This window comes from Perna viridis, chromosome 3 (genome assembly GCF_037379345.1).
Source record: "Perna viridis isolate PV_CMFRI_1.1 ecotype Kerala chromosome 3, ASM3737934v1, whole genome shotgun sequence".
Classification (NCBI taxonomy): Eukaryota; Metazoa; Mollusca; class Bivalvia; order Mytilida; family Mytilidae; genus Perna; species Perna viridis.
Genome location: NC_142447.1, coordinates 16,037,837 through 16,044,219, shown reverse-complemented (window position 1 = coordinate 16,044,219; position 6,383 = coordinate 16,037,837). Strand labels below are relative to the sequence as shown.

Sequence of the window (6,383 nt, the reverse complement as noted above, 5' to 3'; positions counted from 1 at the left end):
TCCGAGCGAACCTTTTCATGCAGTAAGCACTGACATTCTTGTTCACAAGTAAGTGCTGGCAAATATGTATTGATATTTATTTGATATATGACTAAATACGTAGAGCTTATTCCAGTTCAAGAAATTCGCCAATGCTTTCATCAAGTATAAAATGTCGACATGGAATAAGAAAAACTTTGCACTGTGATCGTGGAACAAATTACGTGTCAAATATTGTCAGTAAAACATGTAAACCTTTAGAAAACTCCAACAACAGGCTTCAATTCGGAATGCAATGGATGGAGTGAAAGAATGATGTCGACAATATTAAGTTCATTGTCGAAAAGAATCGACGACGGCGAAGACAGTTGAGATCGCTTTCTTCCAAGTTTCAAGTTTTCGTACAACAGTCCGTGTTTGGATATCTCAGAATACGCACCGCTTTTCTTGGTATACGGTCGTTATCCAAGGACATTATTGGATGTCAATATTGATAACTTCGATTTTCATATTCATTCAAGGGATGATCTTATTTCCTTAATAGAAGGGATTGAAACCGCGGAAAAATTGAGATGGAACTGAAAATGAACAAACGAACAAATGAAAATGACTTTCCAGTAGCCGACACCGTCTAAATATATTCCGTCATATGGTTACGCCAGCGGCACACCGAAAACTGCTTCGACCTTAGGTTGGACCATTTTATATTTTCCAAATGATATGAAAAACTTAGACGTAAGGCTGGTGGTAAATTAATCAAAAACATGGTCCGTGTTAATAGGTCAAATCGGGGAATTTTGTGAAGAGATGAACCAGTTAATCTAGATCCACCTCCTGTTATATCAGGAGATGACGAGATTCTTTGTACATTTTTGTCCCGGTATAAAGTGAATGAGACAAGTAAATGTACGGCATCTCAAGGTGATCAGGATGTTCACAAAGATAGTTAATCTGGGCAAACTGAATATGATATAGAAAAATTATGTGTAAAAAACAAATGGTTTTATAGAGTTAAATGGAGACATTTTGATGCCAAAGATGATTCTTCGGTAGAATATATGGATTTAAATCCAACTTGGCAAGAATATGTAACCTCAAGGCATAAAAATATCTTTCAAAAGAAATAATAGGTAATGTAAATAGATTTGTTATTACTATTTTTTTATTCTTATTATAATAATTATTGTTTAATTTTGTTATAGCCGTAAGTTTATTATTATCTTTATTCCTGTTGTTGTTTCTGTCAATTTCATACCATTATTATGATTTTTATTGCTTTTATATTACTTTGATAATTATCATTATCACGGAACGTTATGGTGTCGGTCAGCAAGTATCAAGACAGTATCAGGAAATCTCTTGTTTAGAAACACTTTGGTAATTTGGGTTTTTTTCTGCTTTTTTTCGGAATTTGATTAATTTTTCCAAAGTGACAAATCGTTTCGAAATATGGAATCTGTAGTGTTCAGAAATGAACAAAGCCGTAAAACATCACATTTTTATGTTTTATTTATTCTTTATGCAAAAGCTCTGGCTTTGAGTTGTTAGTTATAACAGTAGCAGATATTATAAGGTAAACATCTACCATATCTGTAACGGAATCTGTTGCAGTTGCCTATGCACTTGTCAAAAGTGGCCGGGCAATTGGCGTGAGTGTATATTAATCCGTTGACGTAAGATGGTGGACCTAAAATAAATTATTAAAAAAATTTGACAATACAGAAACAGTGGTGAAAACTACTTCGGTAACACATGATCTGTAGTAATTCCTGCGTAAAGTTTCATCATTACGTTGATTATAATACAAATAACAAGCAAAAAGAATACTGACAAAATTACACATGACGGCAACTAAAACATTGCAAAGTAAAGACAATCTTTCTCTCTATGTATTGATCCCATTTTATAGACAAAACTATTCGATTAAACATATTTGACAAGTAAGAGTCATTTATCTCAATAATAACCCAGGTCTTACTTTTATTTGGTTCCAGATACGTAACGCTTAAATCGGAAGTAAATGTATACGGGATATGGAGAAAAACAAAGAGTAAATATACCCATAACATGACTCTCTGAACATGACAATGCGGCGAACACGAGTAGAATAGCAAGGAGGACTTTCATACTGAAGTAAAGTCTCTGCAAAAGAAAACAATGGTAATAATCCTAAGTTTTGTATAATAAAATTTATGTTAGCTGAAGAAAGGTCAAACCATTAAGAATAAGTAAATATTGTTTCTTTGAACTGTCAAAAAAAATCCTTAATTTACTAACTTTCATTATTCGTACCTATCTACTTCTTCACATTATGATGCTGTTTAAATTTGTAATTTGTGCTTCCCTTTTTTCATATTGTATTATGTATTATGCTTTATGTTTGTTATGAAAAGGACTAAACCAAGTTCTTGAAAATGCAACCTTTTCATCAGAAGTGTAATTGAATACAATAATCGATTCATGTACTTTGACACAACGGTTTGGCATTTTATGAGCAATTCAGTGGGTGTTTCTTGAAAAGCAGAGTACGCTTACCCGACTGGTGCACCTGGTCCATTCACTCAGTGTTTAGTGGAGTCCGTGTTACTCACCCATTTTTGTTTCTTTGTACGTGTTATTTTGGTCGTTTAATGTTTTTATTGTGTGCCTATTTTCCCTGTCTAGTCTTTATCCTTGAAATAGATATTCTTTTGATTTCCATTCATGGTTCCCTTGATTACTCTTCCATTGTTATGCATGTATCTAAAATAGCACAAAGCCGCCCTACGCGTTCCAAAGAATGAATCGTTTTTTTAAAAAAGAACACAACTGTTTATAATTATACAGATGTCAGTCCTGTTTTCCTTTTAGACTGGTATATTAGATTGCGTACATGTATATTGGATATCTGATGCAAGAGAAAAAATTGCAAATGTATAAGACATCAATTTATATCAAAGGCTGTAAGCAATATATATTTTACGGACTTAAATCATAAATTGTCATTAAAATATCGATTTGTTTGTACATGTATATGCATTATACGTGATTGTTAAAACCCCATATCTGTTACTCTCAATTACACCCTTGACCTATATCGCATTCCCTACATCGCACTCGAAAAACAATTGAACATAGTAGAGATATATGAGATTAAGAACATGACATGTCAAAATCTGTGTCACATGCCGTATCATCCCTCGATCTATATCATCCCCCTGAGATCTCGGGTAGATTTGATACAGATTTTTTCAAATAATTTTAGAATGTGATATGCAGAGCGCATGTTTGATGATTTAGCTCGGTCTTTCTGACTTGATTTGTAAATCTTCCTTACCTGACGGATATTCCAAATCTGAGTAGTGGTTCTGGTTGAACTTGGTAGTTGTATTTATATTGAATCATACATGCAATATAACTTGCCCCTTCACTGTTTTTTTTTATCAATTCATCATAAAGATGTATTTGTCAGCATGTTTGTTCTTATAGTTTTGAGGTTTTGTAGTTTATTTTTGAGATTTATAGTGGTAATAAAAAGTTTTTGGTCAAGTACGAAAACCAGATAAAAGGAAGTATTTTTATAAGACAACAATTTTAACGAACTTCGAGAAATAGCTTAAATACTTTCCTAGTATAAATTTTGAAATAGTTTTGCAAGACTTAGATTTACATTAACTTACATACATTACGGGTAATTTTAGAATTTATTTCCAATGATATTCAGAGACTTCTATTTGGAAGTAAAATGGAGAGAACCTGAGGAATAAATTTACAACCGGGCTCCATTAAAAAACTAAGAGTATCTATCCCTGGGTACAGCCGGTCGAGTAAGCCTTCTCTGCGTATCTAAAACATCTACCGAATTGCTCATCAAATGGTGTAAAATTTGATTCGAAACAAAGGAGTGCACGAAACTACGACATGGTATAAAGTTTATTCCAAAAATGGAAAAGACACACAGAAATGGTGACTGACAGCGAGTAGTGGTCGGCCACGATTCCTGGCCATCATCCAGAGGTCAAAACACATTTGGACGGTTAGACACTACGTTTAGAAGCACCTTTGCTGTAATTAGTTCTTTCCAAACTTTTGACTTTTCATCTGTTTACACTACGTTTCCACATGATAAATTGACTTCTCGTTTGAAAGGACTTATTCCTAAATCTTTTGCAGTTTCAGAAAATTATGTTGTTCTTAGTATCAGATCAACATATTTTTATAAAACATCACATAATGGCAAAGTGTACTACACAGAAAAGCAGGTTTGCAATCTGTTTGATTTCCTCATTTATAACATTTTTGTCATATTTTGAGGAGCTATTATTCAACAACAATGGATACTAACCGTGCTCCTCTCCTAATCGATTTGTTTTTGTATTCATACGAGAATGAATTTATTCAAAATCTTGTAAAGAATAAAAATATAAAAGACGCTTAATCCTTTACATACAGATATATTGATGATATATTGTCCATCAACAACCCTTCTTGGTAAATGGGTACCTTTAATATATCCACCAGGGCTCGATATAAAGGAGACTACAGAAACAGCTTGCTCTGTACCTTTCTGGGCTTGTTTTCAAATTTGACAACAGACGCCATCACAGCACTTAGATTTATGATAAAAAAGGCAAGTTTAATTTTGATATAATAAATTGCCTGTGCAGCAATATATCTTCATCTCATGCATACGGTTTTTATGTTTCAAAATTTAATCGCTATGCTAGAGCAAGTACTTACTACTCTGATTTCCTTGGATGTCATGATTATCTGTGTAACAGACTCTAGAGGAAATGATTCTCGAAAGGTCACTTCTAAATTCGTTTTTAGATATCAGTTCTTGGTTGAAAAATACTCAGTTTCTTCTAAGATTATGAGTAAAGATTGTTCTTTGTGCTGATGCGACCGCTGATTTACCGATTATGACCATTACGGTATCGGCTGCTCCGATGGTATATTTTTCCAGATTTTTATTGGACTTGACTTGTTTATGGACCGGGATAAGTGTTAGGTGTCATTTTGTTGTTACCCTTATTTGACGGATTCACCTGTAACGACACGGACATGAATGAACACAAAGGACACAGAGACAGATGGGGCAGTTGACGCTTACAGGAGAGAAAGAAGTGGCAAGGATAATCAAGGGAATCAACGTTATAGCGGTAATCAAAAGAATGTAATCAAGGGACAAAGACCAGACATGGAAAACAGAAATACACAACAAAGAACACAAATTAACTAAAATCATACACACAAATTAACAAAAGCAAATGAGCAACTCGGACTCCATCAAAAACTGGGAGCATGGACTGGGAGTTGCTCATAAAAAATCCGGGGAAACTATGACACGCTGAACAAATCAGTTTTCTTGGCGCAGGCGGATACACTGAAACGATCCACGAGTTCATGATGACGACCATCAAACTTTTGTAATGATGACTTCAATCTTGAAAAAACATAACCCTGCTCCAGAAGCCTATTTGTTAGACTTTTAGTGCGATACAAAAAGTTTGCGTACTGTCAGCAAGTTATGGCATAACATATGATTTGTGATATGAACACTCCATACGCAGGTGCTGAAGGGATGTTGCCACAGATGAAAGAAAAGTTGACAATTCTGAATGAAAAGTCATCACGTAAAGTTTGGTCAATAGTTTCCCTTTACTATCGATTTCTAAGTATAAGTCAAGATATGAGGCTGACTTCACAGTGTCTGTAGCATCATTTATCACAAGTTCTTTGGGGGTAGATGCGATGTATCAAATCCCCGAAATTAGGAATGTTCAAATACATTATGTCATCTATATAGCGAAAACTGAGATTAAAGGATTTAGCTAAACGATATTCAGCAAATACAGGACCATTATTTTGTTCCCATTGGAATATCGACCTTTATTGGAAAAACGCGTCCACCACACTGGACAAATATGTTGTCGATTAAAAATTCCAGCATTTTTTAAACATCTTTCTCTGTATATTTGGAAGATGATTTGGAATTATTTCTTACAAAGTATAAGAAATTTATGAGAGGGTTATGAATGCACCAGTCAAGACCCAGTCAAGTAATGTGAGTCTCAAACACAGCGCACAAACCTTTCTTCTGGTGAGAGGTCTAATTTTGTAAAGGACTCAAACAAATTAACCAATATTTATCCCATGGAGGACAATCTTTCGAAAGCACCAAACATTTATATGAGACAAATAAAGATGAACAAAGAAAAACGCCTCTTTGAGATTGTCCCAAGGTAATTCCAGAAGATCAGTCTAAGGCATTTTTAAACTTCTTCTGCCTTTTGAAAAGTTAGATGTGTATTTAATAGCATTAAGTCTTGTATATTGTCTTGAGAAAGAATAAAAATATTTCTTATAATTTTATTTCATATACTTTCATAACTAGAATCAGGCAAGTAGAAACAATGAATTGG

At 34.0% G+C, this 6,383-nt stretch overlaps 1 long non-coding RNA gene across 1 annotated transcript; it reads right to left on the bottom strand.

Moving 5' to 3' along the window:
* Positions 1-1,470: 1,470 nt before the first annotated feature.
* Positions 1,471-3,345, bottom strand: LOC148621180 (uncharacterized). The gene is made up of 3 exons (XR_015921106.1): positions 3,296-3,345; positions 2,040-2,121; positions 1,471-1,666 (listed from the first exon to the last, which is right to left on the bottom strand). It is a non-coding gene; the product is annotated as an uncharacterized LOC148621180 (long non-coding RNA).
* Between the last annotated feature and the right edge of the window lie 3,038 nt (positions 3,346-6,383).